Raw genomic sequence first — 20576 nt, forward strand, 5'->3', positions numbered from 1 at the left:
AGTGACAGTGCAGGATTTGAGAGGCAGTTGTGGTGAATAGGTCTGGGCTCATTCTACACATTAGGACATTGCTGGGACATGTAGGGGGAGGAAAATACATAATATTAACATTTTTTAAACTCTGTATAGTCCCTTTAAACCCATCTAAACTGTGTTGCATTTTTATTGGTCAAACCAGCATTCGCTTTTGATTAGTATTACTATTATTATTATTTCTATGCCACGCAGAGAGATCTAAAACTTTATCATCACTTCAACCCAGTGGATAATGAAACTGGCTGTGATGCTACCTCATGACGTCCATCTCACCATTTACCCTCACATGTGCATCTCCTCAGCGCAAATGAGATTTCAGCCGCTGGATACATTCCGTACAAAATGCACAGGGCCCGGCACAGCATATCTCAACTTTCATCAGACCAGATAATGCAGCGCCGTTCCACTCCGGTGCGGTCGAGATTGCCATTTGGACCCAAAAGAAAAAAAAGTGTGTGTCTGTCAGGGGGGCGGGCGGGCTTGTGTGCCGGTTATCACATGTGTCGGTGCCAAGTGAAGCTAGTGTTTTTCTGTATACACACACGCTGCTGCTCGTTCATCAAACTTGTTATGATGGACTGCAGTTTGTGTTGTCAACCTGGCAAATGATCTGTGACTGAAGCGGTTACACATCCCTGAGCAGGCCGCACTACACAAGCATGTCTATATTCTGCAAATAAAGATGCACTGTGAGCTGAATTTGTATTTTGGAGGTTTATTCCAGTGATGTGCGGGTAAGGTTTTTTTTTTCTTCTCGCGGATCCAACACGCACGACATCATCTGACCCGCCGTGCACCGGATCGCCATTAATAAACGTATATTAAAATGTGTTTGGTCTCAATGGATTTCCTAAATAAACGAGACAAGCTTGTGAATCTCGTCCTCTCTCTCTCCTGTGCTCCTGTGTGTGATTGAGAGTTGCAACTGGCAAGCAGGCAGATGTCAGACAACAGCTGACACATGCAAAACAAACTTACGCACAGAGATGGATCATGGAAGGGACAACAAAGGCTGCACGAATACAGTCCATGACTTACAAGATACAAACGCTGCTTGTTTTATGAATGTTTTATGTGCCTTAAAATTATTGCTGTATTTGGATCATGTGGATTTCAAAGGGCAGCAGCAGAAAGAGTGGCACAGCTAGGCTTCTACCCCTTGTTCCGACAACCCTCCAATTAGACAACCCTCCAAACCCAAACCCCGTCATTCCGACAAACCTCCATTGCGACGACCCCCAATCCGCCCATTCCATAGTTTTGAGCGTTATAGAGTTAGGGTTAGGGTTAAGGTGACGTGACACATTTCGTTTACGTTACGTCTTGTGTGAGTGGATGTGAGCGTATATAGGTCATTCTAGTAGGCCCACGTATATTTTATAATTATCTTGTGTGTCGTAATGGCAGGACGTTGCACAAAAGGTAAAGTGTCACCATTCCGACAAAGGGGGAAAAAAAATTAGACCTCAATGTCGGAGTGGGGGGGTGTCGAAACGGCAACGTGTAACCGCATAGCTAGACTTCTGGCAGTAAATTGTAAGTTTGATCCATCTTTTCTTTCCACATACAGCCAATGCACTGTTTACTATTTCTTTATGTACAACATAGTTGTTATCACGTGAAACCCTGATAAGTCGTGGTGTTGTGACAGCTCCACACCGTACATAAACCGTACATAAAACTACTCCATGTGACACAGTTTACAAGAAGACTGTATGGAATTAGTGAAGACGGCACGGTCAGTGCTCAAACCGCCTTTGCTCTGCCTGATCTCGTCAGATCTTGGAAGCTAAGCAGGAAGGGCCTGGTCGGTACTTGGATGGGAGACCGTTTGGGAACTCCAAGAAGCCGGGCAAATGTAGCGTATGAGTGAGTGGTTGGTGGTGGTAGGAGGGACTGATTTCCTTGCTTCCATCAGTCTATCCCAGGGAAGCTGTGGCTGCAATAGTATAGCTTACCACCACTGGCATGGTGGGAATGAATAATGTACAAAATTGTAAAGCGACTTTGAGCGTCTGGAAAAGCGCTATATAAGACTAATGCATAATTATTAATATTAGTATGAGCCCTCCATAAATACATTACATGTGTACAGCAGATATTAGCAGAGGCAATAGACCCTCCCTGTGATCAAATTGCAACTTTTTGACCCCAACCTCTGCTGGCCTTGGATGAGGATCTGCCGTAAGGAAGATAGAGAAGTAAGTTTGGGCATCTCTGCTCAGACTGCTGCCTCCGCACGCAGAAAATGATGGATGTATGGATATTTATTTACATTGTAACTTTTCCTTTTCTATAATTGTTCTAATTATTGTTCAATACATACAGTATGAGTCACTTTGAGCTAGTAAACGATTTAAAGTAACTCAGAAACTAAAACGATCTGTCCAATAATGTAAATGTCTTTTTATGACTTTATGTGTTTTAAAAATTATGAAAATAATAATAAATAAAACGTGTGTGTCAAGAAAGTGAAATCTGTTAACATTATCAGAAAGTACTGTCAATCCTATCGTCAATTCATACCACTTAGAGTTGAAACAAAGTCCCAGGGAGCTTATGGATAGATTATGTAAGTGGCCTATGTACACAACACTAAGTAGTAAAACACATGTCGTACACATGTAAGGTCTTTTACTACAACAAAATAAACAAATATTTCCAGATTAGACTAACTGATGCGTAGATTTCCCTTATACTTACAGACTTAATCCCTTAATCCTCATAACAATTCCCACAACCACCTCCCTTACACAACAGTGACCTTTACCTCCTGTTTAAATGAACTACAGGTGCACATTTAGCCGAACTCTAAATGGTTGATCAAGTCAGACATGTTTCATTGTATCGCTGCCAGATTCTTCCTGCATAACCCCCGGCCGGTTCCCAGGCCTTTTTTTTTAATGGACACGTTTGGGCAGGGGGCCAACACAGTCATTTTCAACTCGGCTGCTCTATGAGATGACTCACACTTAGCTCCATTGAGGCGACTGTCATCACGATAATCTAAGGATCCTTTGAGAAAAAAAAAAAAAGACATGTGAGGCTTTCAGTCTGCTTACACAAAAACAAGATCAGGTTCTGGTGAGACGTTGGTTTGAAATGTTGAATTAGACGAGAAACACGGCATGCGTGGCAATGAGGGTGGCCCAGTAGCGGGGTGGCTAACTGTTTCTGACTTAGCTTGTTGATCTGTTTTGGCCATTCTGGCTCACTTTTGTGCCAAGATGTTACTTCTAACTTTCCTAATTCATCCCTAACATAATTTTTTTTTTGCTGGAATGAGTTTATAAGCACATTTCACAATTTACAGATAGCACCGTCACGTAATGCTAACAACAGCTAGCCTGCTAACACCACCAACGCTATTTTCAGCGATAAGTAGTTCAAAACACAGTGCACAGTGTCTTTTAGTTTTATAAATGGCTACAAGTAGGAAAATGGATTTCACTTTACAACAAGAAAAAAAAGAGGAATTGTAAAAAAAAATTGTCAACAGAGCACCAATGCTAAAAACAATTAGCCGAGTGGAAGCTAATATTGTACCGTGAATTATCAAGATGTAGGAAATCTGATGGCAAACACTGGAAGAAAATCTACAAAATCCACAAAATCAACGCTTTTGGACTGTGGAAAAGGCCTGAAGTGCGCTGATACGTGGCTGTCATGTACGAATACCTTTCAGCCTTTGAGTGGGCGCCGTCACTTCTGTGGAGGAGTTCTGGGTCGTGCCTAGCCCTACATATGCACTGACTCACAGGCCGTGTGTCAATCATATGAAGCCCTGCTGCCAGATGCAAACAAGTGATAAACAAGTCTGTGTGGTCCCATCTCTGTATCTTCAAGGTGAGGGTGACTCAGCAGCTCCACTGCCCATTGCACTGGCTCACACCTGGGCTACAGTGCACTAAATATACCCCTATCTCGGTGTGCGTCTGGAGGAGCTGTGATGGAGCGTCAGTGTGTGCTGCCTGAGGCTCTTTAGCAGAGGGGACTGTTAGTCATGTAGACAGTCATGTAACCGGCCTCAGCTCCTCTTTCTCAGGTTTCTCTCCATCTGCTCATGGGTCAGAAACAGTTTTGTACAGATTTACTGCAAGAAAACGGTGCCTGTGGACAGAACTTTCACAGAAGGCTCAAAAATGGTCAGAGAATTGAATTTGAGACATTACTGTGAGGCAGAAGTACTTATCATCATCATCACTATTCCGGTGTGCTGTATACTGAGGGCATCAGACATGGCTATCCAATACAGTTTGTATGAATTAGGTTGGACAAACAATTTCACCAAAGGGTATCCTGATTAATTAATTGTTTTTTTTTTACTTCCTTGTTTAAAATCTTCAAGGGTAATGAGTGATTCACTGATAAGGAGTTCTTCTTTCTTGGTTTTATTTCTTTACGTGTTTACATCTTTGTTTTTGCTTGGCTGGGACAGTGCTTGTTATACACATGGACCTAATGCATGTAAACACACCGGATTAGCCATGGGCCAATTTTGCATCCGTTGTCCCACAGTCGAACTCCCAAACACAATCTCATCCATCCTGGCCTGAACATGTTTTAGCGGTCAGGGAAATCAGAGAACCCAGAGGAAACACACACTGAGCCACTGTCACTTAAGTTTTTGAACATTTTGTACTGCTTAACTTTTTTTCCATCTGAATCAAAGAGTCAAAAATGTCCATGCTGATTAAAATTCAACCTTATTTTGTTGTTTCCTTCCCCTAGATATAAGTGCTGCTACATTTGCAGTGTGTAAAGAGAACGTTTCGGATACAACAACGTTCATGGTTTGCCTGTTGTTGATATTCACCACACAACTCTTTTTGTTTTAATTTTTGGTTAAATGCCACCTCTGTGGAGTGATAGAACAAACATAAGCAGTATGTGTGTTATGCAAGTGATGTTACCCATAAACATTCCTGTTGCGGACACTACATTAAACCCCAGACAAATCGTGACATTTTTCAGTGTTTTGTCATTGCAAAAATACTATCCAGCGTAATATTCTTGCATCCCCACTGCTCACTTAACTACTGACCCTTTCAAAGAGCATAGACACAAGCAGAAAACCATAAAACTGCATTTTTGGGGATAAAATGGTTAATAAAAAAGAATAATAAAGTGGCAGTGTGCGGGAATTATTATTTTTGATTCATGAACGCTGGGATTTTCCCCCACCCCCCACGCACCTGCCTTAAGTAATTGATGAGCAAAGTTTTCCCCCAAAATCTGGCGAGAAAATGGTGAAAATTTATAAAGGCATCACCCCTGTAATAATCCTCAGATCTGCTTCACTGACCTGCAGCTGAAGAAGAGAAGCGTGTTCACATGAGAGTTAAGAACTCATACATGAAGATGAAATGGCTCATTCTCTACTCACCCTATGAAGGTTCTGGTGAGATGCAAATGGCAATGTTGCGACAGGTTTAGAAGATTTGAATAGTGAATAAAAGTTAATTGCACATATTAACATAGGTATATCTATCACATGATTATAATCTATCTGGTTATATATTGTGTAAAATCTTAATTGTGTATGAGTGTTACAACATGAACCCAGTCACGACACTTTGATTGTAGCTGAGCCGGTTTCATGAGAAAATTATTACTGCTCTCTAATGCAGTGACAATGTATACTCTGAGTATATGCCTCAATTTGGCTGCTTATCTCATCCCTTCATTTTGCTGCTGTCATGTTACAACACTGAGGTAATTTCACTGATGGGCCGCCGGACACATCAATGCACATCAGACTGGAATTAGGCACACAAAGTGTTGTCTAATCTCTGTGAGGCACTTCAGACACAAGAGTGAGGCGGAGTCACTGCAGAGGGCGGCTGCGAAGTGCTCCGCGAGGAAGCGGCGATCAATACTACGCACAGGGCAGCAGATAACCTCGGTCAGTCTGCCAGGCCTCAGCTCAAGGCACACAGAAAATGTACTTAGAAGTACCACATTTGCCTGAATTTCTCTAGTTCATTACACCGCCTATAGGGCGGTGTAATGAATGGGCGGTAATGCCTAATTTGAAAGCTAAGACCTAAACTGATCTTTTTCTTTGTCTTGTTGTCATGTCATTGTCACTATTGACAGTTTTTTCCCCCATTGCATTATTGCCCATTTTTTATCATATATTTGTCACTTTTTTTGTTGCTTTTTTTTCACTCTTTTCATGTTTCATGTTTGTCTTGTTTTCATCTCATTTTTCATCTCGTTTTTGTTGCCATTTTGTCGCTTTGTTCCAGAAGCTTTTAGATTTGGATAAAGCTAAACTGGAGAAAATGCGTGCGGTTAAGTAGCATAATTGAAATGTATCTGGCGTTTGTAAATTCTTGTCTGTGTTGTTGGCTCAGAGGAACAATTGTTTATGTAATAAAAGTGGACACACTACACCACTCAACAGCTGTTCTACACTGACACCAGCTTTGTCTTGTACAGAAGGGCTCACATGCAGGTCCAGACAGTTGTTTGACAGCATTGTAATATTTATTTAGCAAAGCCATGCATAGGAGATCACAGCTGCTGCAGCTGCATACTTTCCCACAGCTCCAAAACACTGCATAAATTGTAAATAGAAAGTCTTAGTTTTTAGTTTTGGTGATATAACAAATATGAGGAGATTTATAAACTATATAAAAAGGTATGCATTCAAGTGTCACTGTGTTTTTGGGATAATATATGATGTGTTTAGGTGCTGTGTTTAGTGCTCAAAATGTTTATGAAAAGGACTGACATTCAGTAGAGTATTTGTGAATTACAGTGGGGAAAAAAAGTATTTGGCCAAAATCCAATAGAATGTCGATGTGAAACTGACCAAATACTTTTTTTCCCCACTGTACATTCCCCAAACATGAAAACTGCTCTCACTTAACAACAACTGTATAGAAAACTAACTACTCTCAGTAAAAAATACTTTATTGATTTGTACAGTAGCATTCTTGCCCCAGAAACCTTGCATCATTCTGCTGGAGATCTGGATTCATCACTCTTGGCTTGCTACCTGTTCCTGCTGCGTAGATCAGCAACAAAGTGATGTGGGGGTGAGCGTCTGCTGGCGGCCTACGTTTACGCCAGTCAGCTGTGACATCAGAAGGGTCGTGTCTAAAAGGCCAATCAACAACCACGACTCTAAAAGGGTCACAGCCATATAAAAAATATGTCAAACCTGCCGTCCATACAATAGGGATGTGCTCCTGCTGACTGCACCATCATATCACAACGTTAGATGTCATTCCAAATGCTGACAATGCTTTTGCGCGACTCCACAAAGTTTGTTACATAACGAAAAATGACAAGGCATGTTGCAGATGACTGAAATCACCCAGTGCACAGGGTGTGGTGTTGGTCGCGGTTGCATTGAGTGCGGCTGCTCTTTAAGGAGACCATTAATTGGACAAGAGTCTTTTCATGTGAGCCCAGAGATGAGCCATACCAAACCGCCTGTGGTCGGCGGGTAAATCGGGGCTCTTCTCGGGACGTGGGCGGGTGTGGGAGGTTACACAGTCGCCCGCCGCACTAAAAATAAAACATCAAGGGGCTTCAAGCAAACATCTTGGTTTGGTTAGATCCATGATCCAAAAACAGATCATGGTAGTTCATGGGTTTATATTACTAATCTGGAGTAGAGGGCAGCAATACATTTCCAGAAAAGTTAAGTTTTGTTGTTGTTTTTTAACCATAAATCATGCATTTGGAGTAATGTCAAATGAATCCCTCCTCCAGGTCGGAAGCTCCATAGCCAAGTCAAAATCACAGGCTATTTGTCTGTGGGGAGCATATTAGAACAGTTGCCAAATGGTGTCAAGCTTCTTCAATCCCATTTCATATTTCATGCTGCGCTCTGCTGCCACTGCCCTGGTGTACGGATCTGATCATCACCAGCACATTTGGTTTGGTTAAATGTGCCGAGTTCCCGCGGCTAATGGAATTAATTTGAAATAGAAATGGGTACGATTACATTTTCAGCCCATAAAGCCACCGGAGAAAACAGTTCATGGGAGCTGATGGGCTCCAATGTTCCTAATTCAAAAACTTCAATTCTACTGCTGCGTTTGAGAATGACGATGTTATGAAGATGCATGGAGGCTTCTACTCTGTTATCCCAATCTGTAAGTGTCGTAAATTCACCTTGGTCTTGGATGGATGAGCATAGTGGTGTGCACTCTGCAACCACAAACCTTTAAAAACTAACCTGTACGTGGCGGCGTATCAACAGCATCAAAGTATAGACATGTCCCGTCTCACTGACCGTACATGGGAGTATGACCGGTCCCCTGCCACTTGCATCAGTGTCCCCGCGGGTGATTCGCAGGCAGCGTGTCAATCACAACACCGACTCGAGTGCCGTCACGTCAAACATACGTCACGCCGTCAGATCGGGGCCGAGAGCTGATTCCACCTCTCTTCCCATTCGACTGGAGACGGAGCGTTATATCCGCGTGGAATTAGCACTTGCAGTGTGAAGATGGCTATAAAGGGAGGTGGGTGAAGGAGCAGGTGTCAGCGCTCTGAAGGAGGCAGAGGAAAGGAAGTGGGGAATCGGTGTAACCAGTGTGAATGAAAACATCAGTGTGGCAGAGAAGACAACAGTTGTGCAAAAGCAAGAGAAATAGAATAAAAGGAGAAGTCTAAATACTCATAGATCATGGAGATAGGAACTGATTAAACTGATAGGCTGCTCTTGCAAGATTTCACAGTGAGGAGAGAGTGAGATTTGAAAATAAACAATCATGTTCCTCTCCTGCTGATTTGACCAGAAAGCCTCTTTTGCGTATTTCTACCTCCCAACCCAGTTATGCCATGATCCTACATTGTTCTAACCTTAAACAAATCCCTTTTCGTAACCCTAACCCTGTCCTAACCTTAATCCCTGCCCCGAAACACTTCCATTGGATCTGAATTGTGTTTTGATCAGAAACGTGTTGCCCTGACTCTCCGCAACCTCCTCTTTTCTCATCACAGAAATCTATTTTGATCTGCTGAAATGCTTCATATTTAACAGAAAGTGCCAAGGATGAATCTAACATAAGTTTATTATCCATTCTAATCCTAAACTGTTAAACTGTAAGAGGAGAGCCTGTTCTTTTCTCTGGTGGTGAGGCGTCTGTCTGGTGTGGGAGAATTTAAGCAGAAATGTGTTCACAAACTTTGAAAATTGTTTTATTCACAAACTCTTTCTAACAAACACAAGACGTTGTGTGACCTGAGGCTCCTCTCTGTTCTCAGGGCTGTGGTGTGTCCGCCTTGAATCTTAAACAAAGCTATTGGGAAATCATCGGGGCGTGGCTTATGGCTAAACTTTGTTGGAAACCAAAATGAAACACTTTTGACGAAATAAACGATCAAGCTCTCGTCCCCTTCTCTCCTGACAGGCCAGTTTCCAGTAAAGCTCATCTCATTAGTCAAAGTGATCGCCTGTGGATTTTGTTGCGATTATGTAATGTTTTTGTGGCGGTTTTGTTGCATTTTAATCATGTTTTGGTTGCGTTTATGTGCCATTGTTGTCGCCTTGTTGTGTTCCTTTTTTTTTGCTTATTTATCTTCATTTATGTCTCTTTTTGTCGCTATGTTGATGTTTCTATGAAGCTATGTAGATTTGGGTCAAACTGGAGAAAATGCGCTCAGTTAATGCGGGGGTTAGTTAACAAAACATTTAAACTTACAGACTAGCTTTAACCTAAAGACATTTTTAACAAGCCCAAATAACACTCGCATTCTCAGTCAAAAGAAGAGTAGACAGAAATACTTAACAGTACTTCAAACAAGATGGCTAAAATGTTCTGATGTTGCTTTGTGACTTTGCTATTTTGTCCTCCTGCTAAGGTTGCTTTAAAAAGACTCAACCCAAAAAGTCTGCTACTCAAGGAGTGATGTGCACAGCATTAGTAAAGGGAGATTAATAATTATTCCGGATGGATAAACTTTGGTGCTCAGACCCCAGCGCAGAGATGGGAAGGCGAGTGATGCCTGTCAGCATGGTACCAGAGGCCAAATGAGTCAATTTGCTGAATGTCTCTGGGATAGAAAAAAAAAGGGAGAGTTGTCCTGTTGTTGCTGGGGCTGATGGAAACAGAGGTGGACAGGCTGATGGTTCGGCGAGATGGGGTCTCGAGGAGGGGTTGCAGCATGATAGGAAGATGGAAACGAGAGGAAGCGATAGTACATCAATGGACAAGAGAGTACATCAATGGAAAAGAGCTTACGTCAATGGAAAAGAGAGTACATCAATGGAAAAGAGAGTACATCAATGGACAAGAGAGTACATCAATGGACAAGAGAGTACATCAATGGAAAAGAGAGTACATCAATGGAAAAGAGAGTACATCGATGGAAAAGAGAGTACGTCTATGGAAGCGAGAGTCCATAAATAGACAAGAGAGTTTGTCAATGGAAAAGAGCATACGTCAATGGAAAAGAGAGTACATCAATGGAGAAGAGAGTACGTCTATGGAAACGAGAGTCCATAAATAGACAAGAGAGTTTGTCAATGGAAAAGAGCGTACGTCAATGGAAAAAAGAGTAAGTTAATGGAAAAGAGAGTACGTCAATGGAAACGGGAGTATGTCAATGGAAAAGAGAGTACGTCAATGGAAAAGAGAGTACGTCAATGGAAACGGGAGTATGTCAATGGAAAAGAGAGTACGTCTATGGAAACAGGAGTATGTCAATGGAAAAGAGAGTACGTCTATGGAAAAGAGAGTATGTCAATGGAAAAGAGAGTATGTCAATGGAAAAGAGAGTGCGTCAATGGAAAAGAGAGTACGTCAATGGAAAACAGAGTATGTCAATGGAAACGGGAGTATGTCAATGGAAAAGAGAGTATGTCAATGGAATAGAGAGTATGTCAATGGAATAGAGAGTATGTTAAGGAAACGAGAGTACATCAATGGAAAAGAGAGTGCGTCAATAAGAATGGCTTGATTCGGGTGATTTTCTATAAGGCAAACTTTGATGGATAGTGATAAATGAAAGGCTGTATTTGAAAGTGTTTAGTGTGTCAACTGTCAACCAAAAAGACCGAAAAAAAAGTTCATCACGCTGCCAGTCAAAAGTATATCGGTGCCGTCGTCGTGCCAAAAACGAGACCTCCAAAAGCGTGATTCAGAAGCACATGTAATCACATAGTTACAGAGCGAGAACATCACAGTGATTTTAAAAACCCTCTTTAGCGGCAGCCTGAGCAGCCGAGCCTCGAGGGGATTGACTGGGCTATGAATGATAATCACTTGTAATTACCGCCGCGCCGAGGTTCACTCTTCAAATGTGTGTCTTTAAAGCGGCTCTCCTCTTATTCAAACTCAGAGACCATGCGTTGTAAAAACCGCCGATCCAGACGCACTAAATAAGTCCATTAAAGCTTGTACTCTGCGTCAGTGAGTGAGCTACAGCAGTCTGATCCTGTCGGGTGGGGGGAAATGGCTGCTGAGAAACGTGCGCTTTCCGCCTCGCGTCCGATCTCTAATTACCTATCGGGGTTAATCAGAGGGGAGTGAACTGCACAAGAGGGGACAGGCCTGTTCTCTTTTTTTTTTTCTCCCCGATTTCTGTATGAGAGGCTAGACTTGAACTGCGTCGGCATTAGCTTGTGATTAAATGGTGATTAGTGATTCAACAGCCGCACCACATTGAGAATGCCCTGATCTCGGGAAGGTAAGTGGGATCAGTCCTTGTTCGTGGAGGCGTGCGGAAATACCGGGAGGGACAGTGATTCAGTGGTCAGAGCAGTCGTTCATGGATCCTGCTATTATAGTAAACACTTGACCCAATCTGCCTGAAATAATTCATGTTGAGTTAAACCTGAGATAAACGAGGTGCGAGTATTTGAAAATATTCCATGATTTTAAAGCATGATACAAATGTAAAGACCTTAGAACATTTTTATACAAATGATGATCTTAAACTTGACGACAAAACTAAGTCAATATGCATGCCCCTTCATGCACTCCTGTCTGCTATAAGATGGACATGAATAAATGTGTGTGAGTGAAATACAAAGCAACTGCAGGAGCACTTTGGATGGTGCTGTTCAAGGAAAACTATTGAGCGCTGAAGTACATTGCCTGACCAAAAAAAGTTGCCATACAATAAAAGCGTCATCCACTGTAATATTTTGTTAAACTGCCTTTAGTAAGTAAGTCAGTAAATTGGTTTCATTGTAAAATTGTATAATAGGATTGTTTAGATCAGGTGTTGGGTTAAAGGGATATTTCAGGATTTTTGACATAGGGCCTCATTTCCTAGTTATCCAGAGTGTTGCTGGTACCTGGAGATATTTTTTTTTGTAATTCATGCAGTTCTTATGTTTGAAGAGTATCGTGGCGCTAGGCTACTGCAAGGCTAACGCATTTCTACGATATCTGCTAGCCTGCATTAAAAACAGTCTTACGCACTCCACAGTGCACCTGAGGCAAATCACTTATAACACCAGACTAACCATATAAATGTCTGTGTCGATAGAATAATTTTAAGCATTTTGCATTTAAAATACCTTATATTTGAGCAGCATCTGCTCCGTGTTTGTACAAGCTACACAGCGGCAGAGTGATCTGCAAGAAAATAGTCCCTCAAAATGCGATCATTCATGTGATGCAAGGTCAGTTATATTCCAAAAATGATTCTATCGACACAGACATTTATATGGTTAGTCTGGCGTTATAAGTGATTTGCCTCAGGTGCACTGTAAGACTGTTTTTAATGCAGGCTAGCTGATATCGTAGAAATGCGCTAGCCTTGCATTAGCCTAGCGCCACGAAACTCTTCAAACATAAGAACTGCATGAATTACCAGAAAAAAAAATATCTCCAGGTACCAGCAACACTCTGGATAACTAGGAAATGAGGCCCTATGTCAAAAATCCTGAAATATCCCTTTAATACTGAGCCGCTGCAACTCGGTGCACCGCTATTGTGGGCCAACCTGGTCAGCATGTCTTTGAAGGTATAGGGGAAACTGGAACCCCTGGAGGACACCTGGCTGGCTGCCTTCAATGCTCCTCTGAAAGGGTGCCCCTGCTGAACTGTTGCTGAACTTAAACCTGACCAACTGCAGCAACCCCAGATCATAACAGTTCGTTAAACCCCCGCATAAGCGATTGGGGTGTTGGTCAATGGAGTCCAATGGTGCAGATAAGCAGCCCGACTTCTGCATGGCTATCTGTAGCTTATCACCAGAAAGTGTGTAGAGTGATCGCATAATTGTCCCTATGTGACTGCTTTCATGCCTCTGAAAGGCACCATACAAAACATAATTGCAAAAATATAAAGAGACCTAAATCTTTGCAGGGAAAAGGACATCGCTTTCTCGTTTCCATGGAGACAATGCTGCTTAAAGTGCAACTAAACGGGCGTGGCAGAGCCTTTCCCCACCCACAAACTAAAGTCAAAAAGTGCTGAGAAAGGGGTGGTCTCGGAGGCTTTGGGGGAGACGAGGGGGGTGAGTGTGTGGGCGGGGTCTGCTCTGTTGACAGTCTCAGACCAAGCCCCTCGATCTGACAGGACTGACAGACTGCTGTTACCGCTGTCACGACTGTGCGCAAGGTTTATTTTTTCGTAGGAGAGTTGGTACATTCTCATGACTTGTGATTGCTTGATGTAGCAACTAGTGATGCGGGTCAGGGTTTTTTTCAACCCGCGGTCCCGCATTTGGGGCAGGTTCTAAACCGCCCCAGCCCGCCCCGCAACTTTGTTCTATTTTTACAACCCGCCCCGCCCCGCACCCGCAACCATTAAATATTAGGCGTTACAAATATGATCCGTATGAACAGCACCGGCGTGTCATCACGCGCGCTCTCTCTTCCTCTCTCCCTCCGAAGAGCGCTGGCAAGAGGGAGAGAGGAAGAGAGCAGAGGTCGGCCTAACGCGAAGTCACACACAGTCACACATACGGTTGAAAATAGGAGACATGAGCTCCACAAAAGCGTTCTCTGGATCACAAGCTGCAAAACGCTGCTTGTTTTATGAAAATCCGACGTATATTTACGCCAAAAACCTGCTGTAAAGACGACGGTGGAACCCGCAACCCGCGCATCACTAGTAGCAACTATCCTACGAAAAAAAAAAAAAAGATCGCCTCTGGTAGACGACTCGCTCGCTGTCAGTGACTGCGAACAGAGAGAGAGCATCACACAGTAGCTTTTCTAAGGGATTTATTCCTCTGCACCACCTCAGCCGAAGAGTGAGCATCGCAGGGGCGCCATCTACTGGTTTGACTCATGAGCTCAGGCGGTGTATGCGCGACACGTGTCCTGGTTGCTACGTGACGGAGGCGGAGGCGTGTGTGGGCGGGGCCACAGAGGCACAGAGGCAGAACTGATGACGTTTTGTGGACGCCGTGGACACACTCTCCTCCAACCGCAAAATATCAAATGTAGTTGCTGCGTGAAACCAGTAGGGGGCGCGAACCATGCGGTTTTAGACACTAAAGTGAGATTTTGAACAAGTTTGCCCCAAATGTCAACATATTGACTGGGACATGTAGCTAACTCTATTCAACAACCATTTAGACCGTTTATCAGCAAAAAAAAGTGGATTTGGTGTTTAGTTACTCTTTAACTACAGGTAGCCAAAATGCTTCATTTGGACAACCTACGACAAAAATAGCTTTACTGGTGTCTGATCACAGGGCTCATGTTTGGTGTTGCAGAAAGAGATCGAGTTGCTGTCATGAACTAGCAACATACAGTTTATAATGTCTACAGGTAGCCTATATACATATTATATATGTGCTTTGCGAAATTGCATGGTTCACAATTTCAGCATGAGCATACATTTCTTCCTACCGTGCCTCTCTCTCAACACCCACACCTCTCCACACTATCCTTGTTACCAGTCTAGACTCTCCCACTATAGGAAACACCATATAGCTAGCAGGATTACATTTAAAGTAATAGTTGTGCTGCCAGGACCCATTCAACAGAGGCAATTAAAACAGCTCTTAGCATCAATTGTCTTTATTACTGATGCATTGTTCTCGGGGGGGGGAACATTGTGTCTTATTGTGGCTCTGTTATTAGTTCCACTTGTGCTTGTCAGACGCAGCAGGCTGTCAGCTGCCAAGTTTGAAACAGTTTGGGCAGAGGAGTGCAGCAGATACCAGGGTAAGATAATGCACTACAAGTGAATGGATTTTTGCTCAAACTGCTGTCCTTTAGCTGTGGTAATCAAATTGTTTTCTTATAGACTTAACTTGAATTGGCGCCATTGATCTACATTGTAAACGTGACATTTACAATAGACAAACAGGCCATGTGTGCTGTTGAGTGTCAAAATAGCTCAAAGGCTTCAACTTTATATTTTTCTTGTACAAAAACAAGCGTGGTTGGAAATCTGCTACCCAGCCCAGCGTTGTCAAATGGATCATAGCATTTTTTTTATTAAAAAAAAGAAATTCTTTGGAGCGCAAAGTCTTCATTTAAACCCTGTTTACAAAGTGTCATTTGGAGTTGCCTCTGGCCACCAGGGGGTGGTATTACAGCAATGTCACCCCCCCATGAGGAACAATGAGAAGTGCTTTTGTCACCCATTGGTAGAGACACATCATCTGCATAATTTGATAATGCCTAAGAGGGAAATGAGTGTATGGAGACTGTCGGGACAGGTGTAAATTGCATGGGGAGGTGCTAATTAAAAGAACTTTCACCTCACTGAGCCACCTCTGTTTTCAAGCACCATTAGCCCGGGGAGATGTTTGCGGGAAGAAGTTGAAGATACTATACATAATTTTATCTACAGACAAATGTACTGTTATGACATTAAAATGCATTTTCGTAAGTAACAGTGGGAAGATTTACCAAGATGAAATCTCAATCACCAGACCTCCGTTGCCCACTCCAGCCAGCATAAAGTATTGAACAAAATAGCTCAATCTCCAAAAACGTATTGTGTCTGTGCAAGTCTTAAGCATTTTGTGTGTGTGTGTGTGTGTGTGTGTGTGTTCCTTCTCTCTTTGTGTCAGAAATATCCTGATCCTCGGTATTTGCAGATGGCCATTATCACTCGGGAACTGAAATCAATCCAAGTAAACATGGGGCCAGAAGAGCCAGGAGTACATCCCACAATATGGACACCTCCAAACATGCACCCAGCACAGTTATAGAAATGCACTTAAGTCTGTTACTTTCTAAATAAGTCACACATTGCTTTTAGTTAAGAGAACAACTTCAATGTGTTAAGGTGCATGACCGTACATTCTATAATTTAGTGTCACTCTCATTATCTCTATAGTCAGTAAGCTGTTATTTGAGTCGACCAGACTTTCTCTGGGAGTTGGCAGATGTGGAGAGAGCTGTCTCCTCTAAGATAAAATCTGATCCGCTGTAGACGAAACAAACATACTGGCAGAGAAAGAATGGCGGAACAAGGGGAGGAAGAGTAGATGCTAATTATCAGAATACCGTATGACTCATCCGTCTACCATCAGAGCTAATAGAAAAATGTCTTTCGCCGTCCCAACAATAGATGCTGACACTTTCACTGAGTTCCTGATCCAACATGCAAGAAGCCATCCGAGAGAACATACCTTTCTGGGAAATATATATACGTTCTCTGCCCGAGATAAGTAGTGCATGAGGGTTTATGTATATGCAGAGAACTAAAGATCAAGTCCCTTATCATATGCACCTACAAAGGGATACAAAATATTACAAGCAAACATGTCTCCAGTACAGTAGGACCGTAGAAAAGGTGTCCAAAAGAGTCCAAATGAATGTATTTTTCCTGGACAACAGTCAAACTCTCTAGACCCTGAGCTACACGTGCAGCTCTAGGGCAGAACGTATATATATTTCCCAGAAAGGCATGTTATTTTAAAGTTTTCCTTAGCGGACACTGACAAGTTGGGATTCTAATGTGGAAACTTTCAGTCGACTTTCAAGCTGCAAAAGTGGCAACAATCTGACACTATTTTCTCTGACATATCCGTAGCAGTGCATGGAAAGCAAAACACAACTAGACTGCAGACAGGGCCATTTCAGATAAGCATCACTATTTTGTGCGGGAACAATCTGACTGTAGGGGCGAGATTTTGCTGCAAAGTTCCTGTAGCTTTAGCCCGTAAGTGCCAGGATAAATTAGCTCCTTTTTTTTTATGGCAGACCAAGCTGTGCATCTGGCAGTACACTGGTCCAAAAACAGTCCACACAGCGAGACACATTGCTTTAGACTTTTCAGCCGGCCAAAAGCATGTCTTCGACTTGTACTCTTGTTCTGACTATCCACTTGAAAAATCGTCCCGTTGGCCTACTTATGTCCATTGGCCTTTAAAAGCACCGGGGTGTGTTTTCTTTATGCAGTGTTTAGAGAGGTGTTCCAGAGAATAAACATTGCGCCAGGCAGGACACATAGTGAGGGTTTAAATAAGCTTTCCTCGACAAAGTAACGTGCTGGGACTCCGTTATGTAGGTCAGACAGCCTTTGGTGAATGTTTCATGAGCTGGGTGCCTTATTGTTTCAACTCAATACAATTCAAGAATGGGGAACAGGAAAGTACCAAGAGTCTGTGCGATACATCTTTTCCAGAGGCTTCTTCATCTTCAGCTCTGGGGTTCCACTGGTCTGCATGCCGGATTTAAGCAGTACTCAAAAGGAGAGACATTAGACCCACTGTTTCCATGACTTGCTGTAGATTTGAGGTGCAAGTCAGTGTCACTGGGTTATGTTTCATTTCAAAACCAAAGCCATGTTACTGTTGTCATTTGGATTTGAGGACATTTGAGGGAATAGGCTGTGGGATGTTTTTGGCTAACTTCCTGATGGCCAGTGTATAGTATAGACTACTTCCTGTCCACCATTTGCTCGAGTCAAATCAATGTAAGCCTATAGCTTCAAGGCTAAAGTTAGAAGTATTTATATCCCGAGAAAAATTTGAACAAAAAGTTTCTAAAAGTAATTATTTAACAGCTGCGTGCTGCCACGTAAATTATTATTATTTTTTTTATTGGAATAGAAAACACACACAGGAAACAGTCGTTAGCTAAGAAAGTTAGCATTATATTGCTATTGACAATGCGACATTCCATGCACATAGGAAGATAATTAATCTGCCGCCCTCCGTATTTCACGGTTGGAATCAACGGGATGGTATTCTCAGGCTTGCAAGATTCCCCCTTTTTCCTCCAAACATGACATGGTCATTATGGCCAAAAAGTAAAATAAAAAAGTTGTCTTGAACAATAAAAGTCTCATCCTTTTTTATTTTCAATCTCCAAACTGGGTTTTTGATGTTTCTTTTGGCTTCTTCCTGGCAGAGTACCCGCTCAGCCCATGTCGGTACTTTCTTTTCACTGTGGATAAGGACAGGTTCAGCCAGCATCTTCACCAGGCCTTTTGCATTTGATCTTAGGTTCATATTCACATTTTAGACCACAGCACATTCATCTCTGGGACACAGAACCCGCCTTCTTTTTTATCTGTATGCTGACTGGACATTTCCATCATTGTTTGAACCACCTTCAAGTGTCTTTCCACTCAAGGATGGACCAGACTTGTGTTTCCAAGGTCATGACATCGCCATTTGGGCTTTCCTAAATTGTTTAAAGGTATGGTAATTTTAGTGTATGTAAAGTTTTGGTTTTATAAAAAGTAATACAAAATTGTGTAGAAAATTCTATCTCTCATTCTTCTGGAAACAAAATATATATATATATTTTTTTAATTCTAATTGACCTAAGAAAAACAAAAGTTAATTTGGGTTTCATGTCTGACAGTGAGAAAAAAATGCAATTGTGTCTTTTTATGAAGTGTATGTTAACATATGGTTCTCACTGTATATCTAGTTAAATGGGTAGCCTTGCATCACAACCAGAAGGCCCCCGGTGTCAATGACAGCACAGTGGCACAGCAGTTAGCGCTCCAGGATTTGATTCCTGAACCCAATGAGGCCTTACTGTGTGGAGTTCACATGTCCTCCCGTGTTACAATAGATTTCCCTCTGGGCCAGGACTCACTTGAAAGAGAAATTCTGTAATCTCAGTGGGAGTTTCCTTGTTGAATAATGGTCAAACAGAGCTGTGAAATGAAATTAATTTTTCAGGACCTGTGTAGAGTTGAGGTGTTCACTCCGTCACCCAGTCAAACGCATATCTTCTTCTCTAAGGGGACAATAGAATGCAATTACAACTACGTGAGAAACATATGAATACAATCAGTGACAATCGGGCTGTTGATTATTGAAGCAAGTAATCAGCCATGTCAAGAACCACTTTAGAGCCAAATGTTAAATGAAATCAGGCTGTTTCTAGAGAGTGCAAGCTCTTGTACCAGCACCTTATAATTATGATGTAACAGTATTATGCAAACAAACACTCCGCTTTTGGTCTGATTACTGTGTGTTTCCTCAAAGACAAAAGCTGCCCTCCCACGCTTCTCTGTGGACAGGAATTCTGATAACAAAATGAATGTTTTGTGTTGTTGTCTTTCATTCTTCTGTTATCATTTCAGTGTTTCCTGTGTCTTTATAGCATGACAGATAGGTATATGCATAATAGTCTCTTAAATGTATTTAGTGCTTTTCTAGGCTCCCAAAGCGCTTCACAGTCAGTGTCACTGTGCACCTCACCAATCTCCAACACACACACACACACACACACACACACACATAGACATTCATAGACTTAATGTATAACCCAGACCCGAAGGGCCCCTAACCCTAACCCTAATCTAAACCCAATTCTAACCCTAACCCTAAAACCACATCTTGACCCTCAAACAGTCCTTCAAATAAGTGAGGACCACCCAAAATGTCCTCACTTCACAAAAATGTCCTCACTCTGTTGGTTAAAAGCTCAAACTGGTCCTCACAATGCCATAAGTACAAGAACACACACACACACACACACACACACACACACACACACACACACACACACACACACACACACACACACACACACACACAATCTTGTACTGCTATCTTAGTGAGGACACTCATAGACATGTATTACCCAGACCCTAACCCTGAACCCTAAACCCCCTAACCCTAACCTTAATCCTAACCCTATTCTTTACCCAATTCTAGCCCTAGAATTTCTAGGCGCAGCCAGGGGCCGGAGGGTGTCCGGTTTGGGAGCCTCAGGATCTCATCTCTGCTGTTTGCGGATGATGTTGTTCTGATGGCTCCAACGAACCAGGACCTTCAGCACGCTCTGGGGCGGTTTGCAGCCGAGTGTGTAGCGGCCGGGATGGGGATCAGCACCTCCAAATCTGAGGCCATGGTTCTCCACCGGAAAAAGGTGGCTTCCCCTCTACAGGTCGGTGGGGAGTCCTTACCTCAAGTGGAGGAGTTCAAGTATCTCGGGGTCTTGTTCACGAGTGAGGGACGGATGGAGCGTGAGATCGACAGACGGATCGGTGCGGCGTCAGCAGTGATGCGGTCGCTGTATCGGTCTGTCGTGGTGAAGAGGGAGCAGAGTCGGGGGGCAAAGCTCTCGATTTACCGATCGATCTACGTTCCCACCCTCACCTATGGTCATGAGATCTGGGTAATGACCGAAAGGACGAGATCGCGAATACAAGCGGCCAAAATGAGTTTCCTTCGCAGGG

This window comes from Gobius niger, assembly GCF_951799975.1.
Source record: "Gobius niger genome assembly, chromosome: 5".
In the NCBI taxonomy this organism is placed as follows: Eukaryota; Metazoa; Chordata; class Actinopteri; order Gobiiformes; family Gobiidae; genus Gobius; species Gobius niger.